This window comes from Coregonus clupeaformis, chromosome 16 (genome assembly GCF_020615455.1).
Source record: "Coregonus clupeaformis isolate EN_2021a chromosome 16, ASM2061545v1, whole genome shotgun sequence".
In the NCBI taxonomy this organism is placed as follows: Eukaryota; Metazoa; Chordata; class Actinopteri; order Salmoniformes; family Salmonidae; genus Coregonus; species Coregonus clupeaformis.
In genome coordinates, this window is record NC_059207.1 from 10,369,004 (window position 1) to 10,387,299 (window position 18,296).

General features: G+C 42.1%; 1 protein-coding gene across 5 annotated transcripts in view; it reads right to left on the reverse strand.

The window, feature by feature from the left end:
• Nucleotides 1–18,296, reverse strand: part of LOC121584408 (semaphorin-6A) — a 100,305-nt gene extending 82,009 nt beyond the window's left edge. For 4 of the 5 annotated variants that reach the window (XM_041900256.2, XM_041900254.2, XM_041900257.2 and 1 more), the window contains exon 1: nucleotides 17,910–18,296. The gene's annotated coding sequence lies outside the window, so the exon portion shown is untranslated. The remainder of the gene's footprint in view (nucleotides 1–17,909) is intronic. The other variant, XM_041900255.2, reaches the window with a different exon arrangement.

Consider the following 18,296-nt stretch of genomic DNA (forward strand, 5'->3'; position numbering starts at 1 on the left):
GGGACACATGGGACATACAGTCTATACACTCATGTTTACTTAACGCCGAACAAAGAGAGATACTGAAACATGGAAGCGTGGAAGTGCAAATAAATAAATACCAGCAAAGTCTGAGTTCAATTAATGCAAGGATGAGCAGCGTTGTGCATATACTGTCATTTACTCAGATTTGGTTCAATATCTTGGTTTAATGTCTGTGATAGAAGATATTATAAACGCATTCACAATGCATCTCACACAGGAGGCTCATAGAAAGTGTTACCCAAACCTTTCATTTTCTAAACTTTCCTTACATCCTGAGAGCTCCACTAAACCCCGTCACCCCCTTCATAATCAGGCCGTGGAGAGAGAGAGGGGGGGGGCGTTAACATGCAGCCATTCATTGGACAAGGCTTGCGGAGTCTCCAGGACCCAGCTATCTGTCATTCCCCCCACAGTGGTGAGGATGGCTGCCAGTGGATTCAGGGTGGGCCCCACGGGAACGGCCCCTATGGCATGAACTCAGAGCATTCCCTGCTCCAGTCAGCGACCGCCTCCCTCCCTCCCCCACCTCCCTGCTGGATTCCCACTTGGCTTTCTCCTGCCACGGTATACAGTAGCCCTGAACAGCCCTGCACGTGAACCTTCCTAGGATCTGTCCACTACTGATGATGTCACTCTAACTTTTGCCACTGCGGTGCCACTTTGGCGGCAACATCTGAGTGTCAGGGCTTAAGAAATACTATATTTTTTCCCTTACACTGTTTAGTATAGAACTGACTAACTTGTATAGCAAGTGCTCAAGGCAATAACACAATTACATAATATGAATTTGCCAAGAGACATAGAGAATGTTGCATAATTCATAGACATTTCAAGACATCATCAGAATAAATCAAATATTAGAACACTGAAAACAAACTTTTGAATCAACAAACAGCTCAGTTGGCTAGCCATGAAAAAGGTAATTGATGATAAAAATACAACATTCATCTATAAGAATAATATGTACCATTTTATACAATACATCTCAGATGGCTCCTTCTCCACAAAAAGGACAGACTTCAGAATATTCACTTAATTGTGTGAGGAAGGACATTAACCTTCAATGGCTTATTTCCAGTAGCAACCTTGTAATTACAAGATTATGAAGCATAGCCAGCTTTTCGTACAGAGTAAAGAGGAATAGCACAGTCAATTCCTCTAGTTTACATCCCTCGCCCTGAAGACGAGGTAAGGAATTGTTGGCAAATGTTAGAAACTGTATCCCTCTCGGGGGGGTTAGCCATTTTGTTGAATTTGCATTTTAACAACCTTTCTGAGTAATTGAAAAAGTGATGTCAGACCAGTCTTGATCTCTGATATGGTAAATATATGGTAATATATGCTTGAGTTTCAGTCAGGTCTGGAAAAGGCAGCTGGTTTTGAGGGTCTGTAATGACCTGCATATGGCTCTGGCTTCTTGTGCGATATCAAAATGCATTTTGTTAGGCATTTCGTCTGGGCCTGACATCACTGATTATAAGATCCAGTAAAGTTGTCTAATCTTATAATGGCTGCCGAGTAGGAGTGGGAGGGCTCGTGCTGTTTCATGTGGTTTCCTCCCCCAAAATGGGCTCCAGTGAAGGGGAAGCAGCATACACAGCTTAATTCTAAGCTTTTGATGACATACTACTGTGTGTGTGTGTGTGTGTGTGTGTGTGTGTGTGTGTGTGTGTGTGTGTGTGTGTGTGTGTGTGTGTGTGTGTGTGTGTGTGTGTGTGTGTGTGTGTGTGTGTGTGTGTGTGTGTGTGTGTGTGTGTGTGTGTGTGTGTGCTGGGAAAGGAACAGTAGGGCCCCGTCCTCCTAGATGAAAAATAGTTTGTGATGAAGCCTGTTTTTATACCTCCCATATTTTTTTTTTCACTGAAAACAAAAGGCTTCTATGCAGTAAGAGTGATACCATCTCTTTACTGTCCCTTATAAATGGTTTGATCTTCACATGACCCCCAAAAAACATAACCCCCAAAAACATAACCCCCAAAAACATAACCTGTGTGTGTGTTGGGTTGGTGGTGGTGGTGAGGCGGTTGAGGGGGTATGTGTTGCCACTTGATTTACTAGAGTCGTTCACAAATGCTATGTTTTCAGACCGTTCAGATTGAACCAAATGGATAGGGGGAAAATTCTAAATGATTCATGACCTACTCATTGCTCGCATTTCACTGATTCATAGTCTTCATGCTTTTAAGATAAAGTATTAAGATTAGGTCATCGGCTTCTTCACACAAAAAAAAGCAATGACTCCTAAACGGATGAAAAAGCATACGAAGGCATGAAATCAGCAGTAGTGAAATTAGCCTTTTCTCAATCAATGTTTCCATTCTTGGAGCTGCTAGCGTTGCAGCTCCTACCCAGCAGCGCAATGTCTCTAACTGTGCTTTCAGACACCAGGTGCTAATTAACACATTATCCTCAGAAAACATGCCATTCTTCTCCCAGTGTAATCAATATGGAGTATGTTAAAGACCCACTAACGTCTATGATTCCATGATTCAGGAGCAATAACGGCCTCTCCCTGTATCCTAGCGCAGCTGAAGACATTCAGCGTATAGAATAATCAATACTCTCTCCCAGAGTGAAGCACTCTTCTGCTTGGCAGAGCCAACTAGTTTATTGTCCATGGGTTGGGGGGAACAATGTCAGCCTACATGGGGCCTCCTCTGGCTCCCAGTGGAGAAACAAGGAGGGAGATTCAGGAACACCCATAATTCAATGTTTCAAGAGAGAGGAGCTCTGTAAAGAAACGGCTCACACATGGGTGGCTATGTGGGTCAGGAATAACTTGTGGAGGCCAACAACTGGCAGGATCTGTTCCCCCAAATCGGCAAGACCCCCTTCGGCTCGGGTTATTCCCAGCAGAGCTTTGTATGGGAAACCTGCTTCCCTCTTCCCCCATGTGGCCCTTCTCTAACTCCCTCCACCACCATGGATGGGGCCCAACGCCTTTGTGAACAAAAAGGAGCTAGCCGGGGCGACCAATTAGCAAACCCCCATGGGGTGACATGGCCAATGAATAGAGGGACCCCCAAACAGTCCACGCATATAACCTCTGTCATGCCTATGGAGCCTTAACTGTCATCCTCTAGCGGAATCAAACAGTGCATTCTGAGGTTTTTTAGTCTACGACATGGTCAGTATATGTCTGGTTACCATAGTTACACTTTGTTATGAAATGCTCTACCTTGTTTGTATTGCCATGTCTCACAGCATGTGGGCTTTCCAGGTCCGTTAAAGAGGATTTTCCCACCAATCACCAAGTGACACTAACAACAACGCTGTCTCAAAATCAAAGCCACAAGTGTTGGTGACGTAACCTGCAGATGGACAACATGGACAAGACATATAATGTGATGTTTTGAGTGAGTAAACTGATGTGCTCTTTCATCAACAGCTTTTATGGCCATTTGACATCAAAACTTTTCAGAGGAAGGCAATGTCTGAATCGCAAAGCACCCCCTTCCCCTCGGCACTCCATTTGCACATTCACGAAAATTATTGAGGGTGTAGGGGCTAATTACACCCTCCGATAGCCACTTCGACCAAGCCAGCAAGGCTGCAGGCTCCAGAGAGAAGTGGTATCACAACACGCACCGCGATATGTTTGGAGTTTGCGCAATTTAATACTAAAGAATGGAGAGGCGTGCCTAATTATATGACACATGCATTTGTTTATGTCTGATTGTGAGGTTTGACACATGTAATAAATGGAATACCTCCCAAAGGAAATGTTTAACTGTTACTGAGGTTTATATCTTGTAAAACGACATGGGTGATTTCATGCTCGTTTTATTATTTAAATGTGGAACATCAATCAAGTCACGAGTGTGTCCCGACATTGAAGGGTTTATTGATCCCCTCGCCACTCTCTGGAAGTCACCCTCTGAGTTTCATCAGCAACACGTGACAACGGAGGGCCCTCCGAGCAAGTTGGTAGGGGCGATGGGGTGGTTTGGTAGGGGCGATGGGGTGGTTTGGTAGGAGCGATGGGGTGGTTTGGTAGGGGCGATGGGGTGGTTTGGGATTCACTGAATGTCTTACTAGCCATTAGTCTATATTCAAGCCGCATCCTTCTTATTGGTATTGTACATTTCAGACATCATTTTGCTACAATGCAGCAGCCTCATTTGTCTCTGTAGATTCTCCAGATACTCCCACGAACAGTCCTACTACAACATCCAAAATAGCCTCATGAGCAGTTTATCATCAGTCTGTTCCCCATCAAACTCCAGAGAATTTCCTCAATATGCATATCCACTATAGCAATATCTACAACACCACAGGGTTGTCCTTGAAATATGGTTATTCTATCTCGTATAAATGACTTTTATACAGGCATTATACACAGCCACCCACACCCACATGCAAACTGACCGGAGGATTAACCTTGATACCTTCCCTCGCTTCTTTCACCTCGGGCCAAATAGTTCAGACTGACCATTGGCTTAAACTGGAGGGTCTGGAATGTAGGCCAAATCTGGACATGAGGTCTCTTCCACCAGCGCTGGCTTCCCACTGTGGAACTGTCGCTGGTATTGTCGCTAGGCTAACTCTCCTGCCAGTGCAATCAACCCAAACTATGCTACACTCCAGGCCTTTGTGAACCACTCTGAGGGAAATAAACCTCTGCAAAAGTAGTTACAGAAACATTATTCTCTCCCTTCCAAATAATAATAATAATATGCCATTTAGCAGACGCTTTTATCCAAAGCGACTTACAGTCATGCGTGCATATATTTTTGTCCCGGGGATCAAACCCACTACCTTGGCATTACAAGCGCTGTGCTCTACCAGCTGAGCTACAGAGGACCAAATCACTGACAAGCAAAAACACTTGGTGAGAAATAATTTTCTTCACGGTCTTCAACATACAGTTTAGTTATTCATAATCAGCTGTGCTCAGGCAGGCTATTTAATGCACCATTGGTCAGTCAGTGAGCGTTTTATCCTAGTTTTAGTCAATACGCCAGAGAAATACCCTCCTGAATTTTGCAACAATATAAAGAGAGAGAATTATGCAGATTCAGAGTGCATAAAATTAACCATTATCAAATTATCAAATTCAACAGAGTTCTTGAGTAAAAAAGTTGACAAGGCTACATGAAGTTGAGGGTGTAATTTAAAAGTTTTGGCCATGATGTACTTTTATATTCACATGTAATATGAAGGTGAAAGCGCTACTTTGTGGGTCCCCACAGTCAGAGCTGGCTGCCATACATCAATGACTCAATGTTCCCACAGCATAGGAAGTTCATGGGTGCCTTAAAATAGCTACAGAGATTGGGTGCCGCTAACCCAAATAGTGGAAAACCTGGTCTCACCGGTCACCATCTTTGATTGCAGGCCACCTCCTGGTTGAGACAGATGGAAGGAGGAGGACTGCCAGTCTTCCTGTGGCCTTGCACCTTGCATTTTAGTTGGTCTCTGCATCCATTACAAGATAGCTTTAATCTGACATAGACATCTCCCATAGACATATACAACCACAACAACCATCCACTTTGGACTCAGTGTTATAAACAAAACCTAATGGGGTCACTTAGTGTTCTCGGTTTCAAGGAAAATATGATTTAATAACATTGATTAAGAAATCTCACATAAACAGCTGATGTCTCACTTGATAAAGAACACACATTCATTTACAACGCCTTTATAAACGGCACAAAAATAGGTTTTCTCAAATGTTCCTCAACCCCGTCATTGTAATGGCTACCGTGTACAGTAAACAGGAACTCAACAGAAATGTAATTATAATGATGATAATTCTTGACACGTTCCTCATTAAAATAGGGAAGTTCAGTGGAATCCATCTCTTGTTCTGTGTTTACCAATAAAACGATGGGTTTTATATGAACTAGAAATGTCAGTGAAGCGTGTCGCCTGGGCTATAATGAGGTATCCCCATCTTTTCTCCTGTCTACCCTTCAACCTCTATGGTCAATTAAGCCACCTACAGATGTAGGATCTTAATTTGATAACCCTGTTGCAGTAGAACTTTCCTGCAATGCAGGACATTTAAAACTTGTAGTGTATTTGAGGTTTAAAAAAAGCTCTGAAGTTTGTCATTTCCGATTAGAAATTTCAGACTTGATTTTCCCTACAAAAAAATTTCCATTCATTATTATTTTCCTCGTGAAACAAACTGGCTCAAATTAAGATCCTACATCTGTAAACAGTACAGGCTGTCACATTCCATCCAGGAGCATACAATGAATGACTACTTTGTTAGTTAAAACAACTCTGTTTGAAAAACAAGTTCGGAAACGATTACCATATGAAAACTGCAGAATAATGTATAACTTTGACAAATCTCCACTGGACCAAAACTGTCGGTACTCAAGCCCTGTTATTTGAAGTGTACAATGAGTGCTTGTGTGCCCTGCTGCTGTATGGGCAGGATGCAAGCCCAGTTATTTCACAGGGGGCACACACACACACAGACACACACACAGAGATATGCACACACGCACACGTACAGTCATGCACTCACAATGAACTACCTACCATCCAGCACACTGAGAGGCATGGAGAGAAATGTCTCTTTACGTAACAATGCCATTTATTTTCCTCACTTGAAGACGTAGAGGTGATTGGCCCTATACATAACACAGGTCTATTTGTCTTATCTATTCATTTGATCTGTTTTGGGCAGAAGTTTGGGAAAGGTTAATGTGAACAACTTCTAGCTTACATCCCGGCCTATGAAACACTAAACCTAACCCTAACCCTAACCCTAACCCTAACTCTACTAAACCTAACCCTAACCCTAACCCTAACCCTAACCCTAACCCTAACTCTAACTCTAACTCTAACCCTAACCCTAACTCTAATTCTATCCCTAACTCTAACCCTAACTCTAACCCTAACTCTACTAAACCTAACCCTAACCCTAACCCTAACTCTAACCCTAACTCTACTAAACCTAACCCTAACCCTAACTCTAACCCTAACTCTAACCTTAACTCTACTAAACCTAACCCTAACCCTAACTCTAACCCTAACTCTAACCCTAACTCTACTAAACCTAACCCCTAACTCTAACCCTAACTCTAACCCTAACCCTAACTCTAACCCTAACCCTAACTCTAACCCTAACTCCTAACCCTAACCCTAACCCTAACTCTAACCCTAACTCTAACCCTAACTCTAACCCTAACTCTAACCCTAACTCTAACTCTAACCCTAACCCTAACTCTAACCCTAACCCTAACCCTATGAAACCCTAACTCTAACCCTAACTCTAACTCTAACTCTAACTCTAACCCTAACTCTAACCCTAACTCTAACCCTAACTCTAACCCTAACTCTAACTCTAACTCTAACCCTAACCCTAACTCTAACCCTAACCCTAACTCTAACCCTAACTCTATGGGGCAGGCGGAAACAAAATCTATTGACAACTCTCATCAGTTCTAGTCCCATTGACAAAAAACATGTTCCTCATGTCACATATATGGATACACCATTTCCGATACCGCATGCATGTGATAGTCCAGCAGCATTTGCAGACATCGTGTAGGCCTGAGGTCTAGCAGACATCTGACTCCAACAACAGAAAGGAAACATGACCGCTCTGTCTTCCACAGGATCAGCCACTCTTCTGACCACTAGGATATCTGACCCCCAGCACATGTCCAACAGATAATGTATACCCCATGCCCTACCCCTTAGATACCAGAGCCCTGGCTCACAAACCCAGCCCATGCCATACACCACCCAGAGGGCACTTTAACACAACATCAACAACAACTGTTTTATAACTGGGTTTGTCCTTTTGAGTTGCCATAAATGCCATAAAAGCCTTGTGTTGTCACTGGGTTTGTTTGGCATCTAGTTGAACTTCAGAGCCCAACTCTAGAAACAAAGGATGTAGTTCTATATCCATGTAATCCAATTCAAAGATACAGGTATATTTATTTATTGGGAGTATTATCAAGTAAAATGTGAAGTTGCCTTTTCAATTGTATGTTAGGCTTTCTTTTCCTAACTCAGGTCTTCTGAATAATGATCTGCTCTTGGGCCTATTTCAATGTTATAGTCTTCTAGGGCAAGGCCGCTCTCATGACCAACCCACATGACGATGTAAAAACATAATTGTCCATTTGAACAACTCATGAGTTCTTAGGTCAAAGCTTTTGGCTCTGTGGGAGTGAGGAGGCACAGGACAAACAGGGTTATTAATGCTTTCATTGATTAGTATCTCAGTGTCAGCTCAATAACCTCCCAGATGTAATACAATGCATCCAAGTGCATAAATAATCATTACTAATGGCTATAAAAAGCACCTCAGATTCTGCTAACATTCTATTGGGCAAAATCAATATTCCTCCAACCGAAGTACATATGCCTCCTACCTACACAATATTCCTCCAACCGCAGTACATATGCCTCCTACCTACACAAATTACTCATCATACAAAATAAATGTGCAAGACTAGCCACCTCTAATTACCTGGCTCCATCTGCACCTTTGTTTAAGAAACTCAATATATTGTCTATTTACGACGTTAATGTACGCCAATTATGCAATTATCTACAAATACTCATACCTCCCAGACAGTTTACCTAAACCCTTCAATGGATTCTTCCAGGTTAATTCTGATATTCATCTATACAACACAAGACACTGTGATAACCTTCACCCTCCCAACTGCCGCATAGTCAATTCTCTATCAGATACAGAGGCACCATACTCTGGAATTCTTATCTTCACATTGCCAAAACATCATCACCCTCAATAACTTCAAGCGAAGACTGGGGGTCAGCCTGATGAACAAAGCTACCCAGGAATCTCCTCCTTATAGCCTAACTTTCACACACTCACATACACACATGCACACACACATTTAAACAAAACAAATACTGTTTTGTTTTTTTCCTGATTACTGATCAATTCATTTATAATTAGTAGGTTTTGTTATTTGTCTTAACAAACCTTTTTTTTTTTTTTGTACAGCCCTTGGGTTTCCAACCACACCTGCACACCATTTTGTTTATCACTTGTTTTCTTTGGTGCAAATAAATTAACCTAAACTAAACTAAATTAAACTTAAACAAGCTCTCTTCAATTTCAATATGATGGCAAGGAGAATTAGAGACTAAAACTGTGTGGGGAATTGTACAGTGGGGAAAGAACAGAGGTAGGCTCCGTTCACACTTCCATTCAGGAAATATTGTAGACCGATGCAGCGGTAGTATATACTCTAGCAATTAGTCCAGCATTACAGCCATGGAAATTACCGTGATGCAGTAATAACTGTCTACACTGCCTTAGGGGAAAGCAATGAGCACTCGAATAGAAAGTCACGCCTTATTATACTCATGGTGAAAGCGAGACATATGGGGTCCTTATGTAATTAAACTGGTGGTTGGCTGTTACTCTCCAACAATCACAACCATCCCTAAGAGATACTGTAGCTGATTTTCCTGAGAAAGTTACATCTATGTGAGACTTGTAGGATGGTATTAGTTGTAAAGCAGATGACTTCCACAAAAGAATGAGAAGGGATTTCAAACTACTGGAAATCAGTAACTAAATTCATCTCCACTTCATGGAATGACAACATGGAGTGACACTCTTACACCAATCATCGGCTAATTATCTTCAATGGTCAAAAAAATATTTTGGAACCGAAACCCTGATTCAACAACACGTCACCTTAAATACTGAGTCCGTTATCTTTGACCGTTCATTTACCAATGTCTCAGCCACAGTCATGAGCAGAAAACCTGTGGAACACAAGGCCACATTACGCCATTCACCTGTTAGCATGAGAAATGAGTGACTGCACAACGGCGCCACTATTTAACAGCAACGACCCATCTTATCTGCCGAGGCTGCATGAAATGGTGTTTGCTTTAGATAACATCTCCCTATATGAACCATGCAGGGGAATTTAGCTAGCTAGCCGGCTGGCACTGGGACACAAACCCAGTATGGATGCAGGCAGGCAGGCTGCACCTCAATGGGCCTACAGAGTATGGGTGATCCTCTGTAGCTCAGCTGGTAGAGAACGGCGCTTGTAACGCCAAGGTAGTGGGTTCGATCCCCGGGACCACCCATACACAAAAAATTTATGCACACATGACTGTAAGTCGCTTTGGATAAAAGCGTCTGCTAAATGGCATATTATATTATTATTATTATACAGATGGACATAAGCCCTCACAGCACCCTGAGGGGAGTGGTAGAGAGAGGTACTGTTCTCCAGACACAACAATACAAGAGGATTCTTCTCTTATGTAGGTCAGATGATGAACGGGAGCCGTGATGCGCTGCCTGGAGATCGCCTCCTCCCTTCCTCTCTGGTTACCTTGCATTAGCTCAACATGCAATAACCGGCTGACAGGGGAGCCCACCGAAACCTAAGAGAGGGTGACTAATGAATTGCTGATGGTAATTTTTCCTAATTAACTAGCTACTTAAAATGGACAGTTGCTGAGGAACCTGTTTGAACTCTTATATAAACGGCATGTGGAAGAAAACAAATGAGAGAATGCTCGGTCTACCAGATTATCCGACTGTTTGTGAAGTGGAACCGTATTCCCTCCGACTGCTACATCAGTAGACTACACACAGGACCATGCATCTTAATACTGTCTCCAAACCCAATTAAATCAGCAAGCGTTGAATTGTCTTAGCAGCATTATCAATAAAGAGCAGATTTGTCGGTTGTACACAGGATGTAAACACATGAATGAAACGTGCTGCGCGCCTAATAACATTTGAATTGAGACAATGAACACATCACTATGCATGGAGCAATACAGCATCTACTGCCATACATTTAATCAGGGCTGGCCGAGGAACCGAGCTGTTCCTCTCTCGGATGAGTGAAATGTGAGTGAGTGGGCATTGTGTGACCTCTGCGAGAGTGATGATAAGTGTTCCCAGGCCACCGCTCCACATGGGCTGATGGACAGGCAGGAACTAGTGCCGAAACACTGGGGGCCTTGTGGTCGAGTGTGTCTACTATCAGTCACATGACCACGCCACATGGCTGCAATTTGTTCATTAGATATGTCATAAATGTACACACAGAGGTATTACTGTTCACTTTTTTTGTCCTGGTTGGATTCAGAAATTGAAGATGTCTCTCAGGGGGTTCTCTTAATGTAGTCTGCCAGCCACTGTGACCGAGTAGTAAGACCCGTTTTTCCCCCAGATTTGAAGGATGGTGAACAAATTTTTTTGCACTGTATGTTTTTTCTTGTATGTCTTTAGTAACATCCTTTAGAGTTAATGAAAAATCTATTTGTCAATTTGTTTTATCTTTAAATAAACTAACATTGTACAAGTGGTAAATTGCTGAGATTGCTTTCATATGGGTAAACGTAGAAATGTGGAAATACCTCATAAAGCACTATTGCAAATAATCTGTCATCGTCTGAAAGTTTACATGACTGGGAAGGGCATTACGAATTACATCAGATGTATTTAATAACACTAACTACGGGTGTGCTTTGATAAAAGCTTTCGAGATAGACCTGGCCTCTGGGAGTAACATCCCTCACATATCACTTTACACACGGTGCATTCTTCCACACAAATATCAATACTTACAATAGACGGGTGGTTTGTTTAACAGTGGTGCAGAACTGGCGGTTTGGCTTAGAATCAAAGGATTAATGACAATATGTAAACTATATTTCCTTTCCCAATTCTATTGAAAACATAAATATATTTGCACAATGAGCACTTGTTGTCTCTTAAATACATCGTTATAGTTGTTGGTTAGCTAGCTAGCAAATGTTTTGCCATAGTAGCATTGACATGACATCAGTCAAAACACCTCAAAACAAGACATGATATCAATAACAAGATACAATGAGCTGAAATGAGCCACATGCGATTCCCAACATGGCAGCTTCTTGTCATTGTTGGTACCTATCTGATCGTCCAGAATGCTAACAACACACTTCTAACCCATCGACGCGCGCACATCATTTTCATGGCGTTGTCGGCTAACCCTTCTATAGTCCAGCAGCGCTGCGCCCACACCAGTCACCTGCACCCTGGAATAATAACAAGATGATGTCACTGAGTCTACAATCATCTCACTTCAAAGACATAAAACATATACATGGGTAAGTTGATCAAAAGGCCCGTGTCTCCATTGTAAACCCATGGTATGATTCCCTCCAGAAAGGTCACCCAGATGAGAGAATTGCAGTGTCTAAATCTCCCAGGCTTGGATTACATCCCAATGGCACTAACAATGACAAGGTTCTTTCTTTTTAATGTGGCCCACATGAAAGGCCATGAAGAAAGTCCCATGATTAGAGACTGCTTTTCCACACTAGGCACTAGCTCCACTGAAAATACCCACTGGCAAGGTGTAATGTGATGAAGCACAGCCACAATATGGCCACATTAAATCATTACAAGAGAGCAGAGATTACGGAGGTACAACATGGCCAAGAAAGACCATCTTAGAGGAATTCAAAACAAATGTTCAACACTGATCATCTCAACATACTGATAAAAAAACTCAATTTTATAATGGAGAGTGATCTTCTCGAAATTCCCCCAACATCTACATTTTTTTAATAACCAGACAACAACATCAATCTCTCCAAACACATTCTGTGTAATAGTGGAAGCCAATTCTATCTCTGTAAACCCAGGACAATAAGGCCAGTTTGGTTTACAGTAAACATAGCATCAGCCTCTTCAGTGAAGGACACATGATTCCAGGGATGAGCCATACTGTGAAAGCCTCCTTACATTTTATTCCTCCTTCTAAAGAGGGAGCGCACCACTTTGAGATGAAATTGCAAACCATTTTGCCTCTTCAAGCACACACCCAGGTAGAGAGGCTGCTCAGAGTGCTGCCCTGCAATCTCTCCTGGCCTTCTCCAGGCACCCCAACACCATCTCAGGCTCTGAAACTATGGCAACCGAACAAGAGAGCAGCCTCCATGATTAATAGATGAGAAATGCAGTGCCAATCGCGGTGGTCATGGGGAGGGGGACAGATGCACGCCCCTCTCCGTGATTCACAGACACACACCACACACCATGGCACGGAAGGAGGAAGGAGGACCTTGTGACGCAGGCAACACGCACCCCCGCAACACAGGGTCATGGAACACTCCCGCAACACAGGGTCATGGAACACACCCGCAACACAGGGTCATGGAACACACCCGCAACACAGGGTTATGAAACTCCTCCTCAACAAAGAGTCATGAAACACCCCCTCAACACAGGGTCATGAAACTCCTCCTCAACAAAGAGTCATGAAACACCCCCTCAACACAGGGTCATGGAACACCCCCTCAACACAGGGTCATGGAACACACCCGCAACACAGGGTCATGGAACACCCCCTCAACACAGGGTCATGGAACACCCCCTCAACACAGGGTCATGGAACACCCCCTCAACACAGGGTCATGGAACACCCCCTCAACACAGGGTCATGGAACACCCCCTCAACACAGGGTCATGGAACACCCCCAGGACTGACTGCTGTAGAACCATGTAGCCCTACATGAGCATCAACGCATACTTCATGGGCAGCCAATCAGCTAACCACAACCGGAAGCAACCAATGAGCTAACCACAACCCGGAAGCAGCCAATGAACTAACCACAACCGGAAGCCACAGGTGTTCATAATGAGTGTTCACAGCGAGCACCGTTTGTGACTCATGGCCACTCACCTGTATAAGTACAGTACACATTCAAGACATTTAACTATTTACATACCAAAGGTTATGTGATGTCTGGCGTCACATTAGAGCTTTATCAACACTTGTCTATCTCAGACAGTTTATACTTTGTTTGCAGACAATAAAACCCCATTGCCCAGACAGGTGGATCATCTCTGATAACATATATGATACACAGGCAGTTTGACCACGTCAACTCTCCTCCTACAGAGGATTGCCCATCACGATTTCATTTCATACATTTCCATAAACAAAGTCTTGCCAAAGAGCAACAGTGAACATGCCAAAAGACACTTAAGAGGTTCTGTCCAAAAGCTCCATACTGTAAGCCTCTGGCTTTTCTGGCACTAAGAATGCCCTCAATTCTGTTAATTTAATGAGTCTAAGGGAAGGGAATTTTACACAAGGCCTACTAATGTAAAAGATATATAGTGTATTGAGAGCCTGGGGGGTTAATGCAAGGTGAGAAACAGGCACTAGGCTACAACAGCAACGATGTTAACAAATCATTACACTTGGAATGAGGCGTAATGTACAAAACAGAATGAACCATATCTCCCACAACCAAATACATACATACAGTGCTTTGGATTTCACTTAATCTGTTATTGTCAGATCAATGGTCAGGTTTTTAATATAACGGGATGCAATTTCACCTCTGAGTGAAATGATGAGCGGAAGAAAAAACACGTATCTAAATGTCATGCAGCTTCTGAACACCAGCACGCTATTGGTTTCATTGTCATGCAGCTTCTGAACAGCAGCACGCTATTGGTTTCATCTGAGCATGACACCATTCTATTGTGGGGGTGGTTGGAGGATGCTAGGTGTTTATCCGTTTCTGTCAGCAGGAGGCACACAGAGAGATGCTCATGGAAAAGGAGTTTTTGGAGAACATATCCCCACAGACACACAAAATTAGAATGTTCCATTTGGAAAGAAGGTGAAAGGCGCTAGAGCGAGAGAAAAAAAAAACGGTTAATATTCACATTGAAACATAGCCTATATCCTGTATATGAGATATAATTTCCCCACAGGATGATGGTATTAAAATGTATATGATTCTGCTATCAGTGGATTACTATGGGAGACCGGATAAAATGCAATGAAAGCTGTTTTTTAAATGATTGAAGCATAATTTAGAACTGCAATTTTGAAAGCTCTAATATACTGTGTATTTATATATATATATATATATAAAGGGGGTTAAATCATAAATAAATCCCATTTTGATGAGTGTGAGGATTGTAATGCTCTCATACACTCTAATTGATTACAACAAATTCTAAAACACACTGGATGAACATTAATAAAACACACAATCATAAATGATGCATAAATACACAAATCTATTCGACCTACAGTATTGACACTGAATTTGAACCAATGATTAACATGGCCTCACTTTGCGTAATTGAGTGCAATTCATTTCACACAGGCACGCCATTTCTCAATGATTCAATACCAAGCACATCTATCTGTCCTTGACTGACAAATGTAAATACCAACTTACACCCCTGCTCAGCGGATACAAGCACACCAGTGTGACAAATCCACATCAGTCACACACAATGCCAACCTCATTGCTATTGTTAGGAAGCTGCAGATCAAAAGCTCCACAGAGCAATGCTCGAAACAGAGGTTACCCACAATGCATGCTGATGTTTTGTGTTTCCCCTTTTTTCTGCGTGACAAAAAAACGATGCTTTCTCCAAAGGTAGTCAGCCACACAGTGACAGGCACACATGTACACCTACATCAATGGCAGGATGATCTGCTTTAAGTGTATGTGTTGTAAACAGTCTATAATTTATGGCAGGTGTTTCAAAATGGCTCCAGGACTATTGCGCACCACTGTAGCAATACTGTAGTGTATTTCACACACAGATAGCCTACCTACAGTACATATCCTGTCTAGTATCTAATCTCAACTTAACGGTTACACCTTATCTCCATGGGCTAGTGAAGAGGACGGAAACGCATCAAATATTTTTCCAGTGACTTCATGAAATAATGGATTATATCCTTTTTCCTATCAATGTGTTTTTACAAGACCATCTCATCTTAAAAGCAATTCCCCCAAAATATCACATATTACTGTAAAAAAACAAACAACAAGAGATGAGAAAAAACATATTTTGTTCACAGGCATTTAGCTCTATTCCTCATTGTGTTGATGTTATAAACACACAGGTCATGGAGCATTTACATTTTAGTCATTTAGCAGACGCTCTTATCCAGAGCGACTTACAGTTTGTGAGTGCATACATTTTTTCATACTGGCCCCTCCGTGGGAAACGAACCCACAACCCTGGCGTTGCAAGCGCCATGCTCTACCAACTGAGCTACACGGGACCATATACATATTGAGAAACATCCCTTGACTAGAGTCCCTTTGCAAATACAGCAAGCCAGACGTCTTCAAACTGGTTGAAGAGAGGGAGAAATGGCTGAGAGAGCTGAGGTGTTAGCAGCCCTGGTTGTTGCATGGGGCCTCTGTACCGTACCTAAACACAGCTTCCAGTAAATCACTGTAACAAGTGAGATTGCGCTGTTGTTGTTTACTGATTGGTGTGATCTAAAATTATGTTTTGGTTCCTTCAACCTATTCTATTCAATTTGTCTGAAATGTAATAATGAATTTGACAGATCAATGTGATTTTTTTAATTGAATGAACACTTCTAAATTGCTTTCGACGCCTCATGCGCATGCTCATTGCATAGCGGTTGGGGCAATGTAGCAGTGGGGGCAATCAGAAGAGATGGAGGCATGGCTTATTGGGGGCGTGGCTTTCAGTTAGTTCTTTTTGGCCATCCGTGAGAGTGAATGTCATTCCAATTAATGTGTTCTGTTGTATTCATTATACAAGGCTTAACTTATACACTATCAGCACTGAATTTGCAATGATACTTCCATGAGTGCATGTGATACTAAAGAGCATAATAAGTTATATTTACATGAAATATTCTGTTATATTTATGTTATATATTAGGTTGAACAACAGGGGAAAAGTAATTATGTTGCACCAGCCATATCCCTTTCTAAAGGAAATACATTACATGTTCACATATTTGATAACACTTGTGTGCCCAATGGAGCAATTACAACAGTGACCCTCCCTGAAATGGCCCTTAAAGCCTGGAGTCACTCAACACACCCTGTGGGGACTTCACTCCTCATCTCTCTCTCTTCTCTGTGTGTGTGTGTGTGTGTGTGTGTGTGTGTGTGTGTGTGTGTGTGTGTGTGTGTGTGTGTGTGTGTGTGTGTGTGTGTGTGTGTGTGTGTGTGTGTGTGTGTGTGTGTGTGTGTGTGTGTGTGTATGTGTGTGTGTGTGTGTGTGTGTGTGAGAGAGAGAGAGAGAGAGAGAGAGAGAGAGAGCGAGAGAGAGAGAAGTGATGTGGCTACAACCATATTACAGTACACCAGTTAAGAAATTTCGGTCTGAATTGTGGGTAGATAAAAGTGAAACTAAATTAATGAAATAGCTACAATTAACTCCACAACCGTAAATAATGTATGATTTGTGTTGAAGACTGATAAAGGCCTATACATTGAAATACCGTATTTCCACCTGGAAAGACAGGTGATATATTCGTTTCGCCAACACTGAACATCGAAATGCCCGTCTGTCTTCTCACACATGAGAATTGCATCTCTACATTGCCCTACCATGGAGGGGCCAACAACGAAGGGCAGAGCAAATTATCCAAGTAGTTTATAATGCTGAGTCCTGTAGCCTATAAGTTCACAGCACACTAAAAGCAACGGAGAGTTTATCTCCATAAATGACAGGCGTTGAAATTATAAACGCTTTCATCACCTGGGAGAAATTGTCGGAGAGTTGTCTATAATAACCTATAGTCTAATTTCTGAAGCTTTACAAGCACGCAGTAAATGCAATGGAATGGACCTGAAACAGCTTGGATAAATACGCGTAAATGCGTATTTACGCACAAACATTATGTATTTAAATTGCCAAAATAACTATTATCTTTACGAAATAATACTACAGTTTCCCCATAAATTGTTATTTATTAACTGCAACAGAAATAAATAATTATAAAGTTACTGAAGTGACGTATAGTTAGTTACCTTGTTACAGGCGCCTAGATGTGCACTTGTCCTAGTAGTGATTGGGAAACATTATAGCCATAGGCTCCAAATAAATAGGCTACTATTATGCACATACAAAGTTAAGAATCAAAATACAATACCTTCAGCTCATGAATGGAAATGCCTTGGGGTAAATGTATTGTTCGTCCTTTTATTAATCCATTAAAAATTATGTTCAAAAAGCAGTTCAGACAATGATCATTTCGAAAAAAACAATGCGAACGCTACTTTTCTAAACCTCTTGAGCTTTTTTTGTTACATGCCGCGCTTGTAGCCTACACACCTCTTCAAATCGGAATATCCATCGGAAATCCACTTGAAACCCAGCGGTTTTAAAGACTCCTTTGAGAAAACTGAGCAGGACAACCTGGCGTCCAATAACTAACAATTGAGGGTTCCGAACCATTCGTGGAAAGCAAACTCAGTCCCGCTACAAAAGCTGCTGGTCATCCTATTTGGAGATGAAGCCTTCTTACTAGTGCACAGCG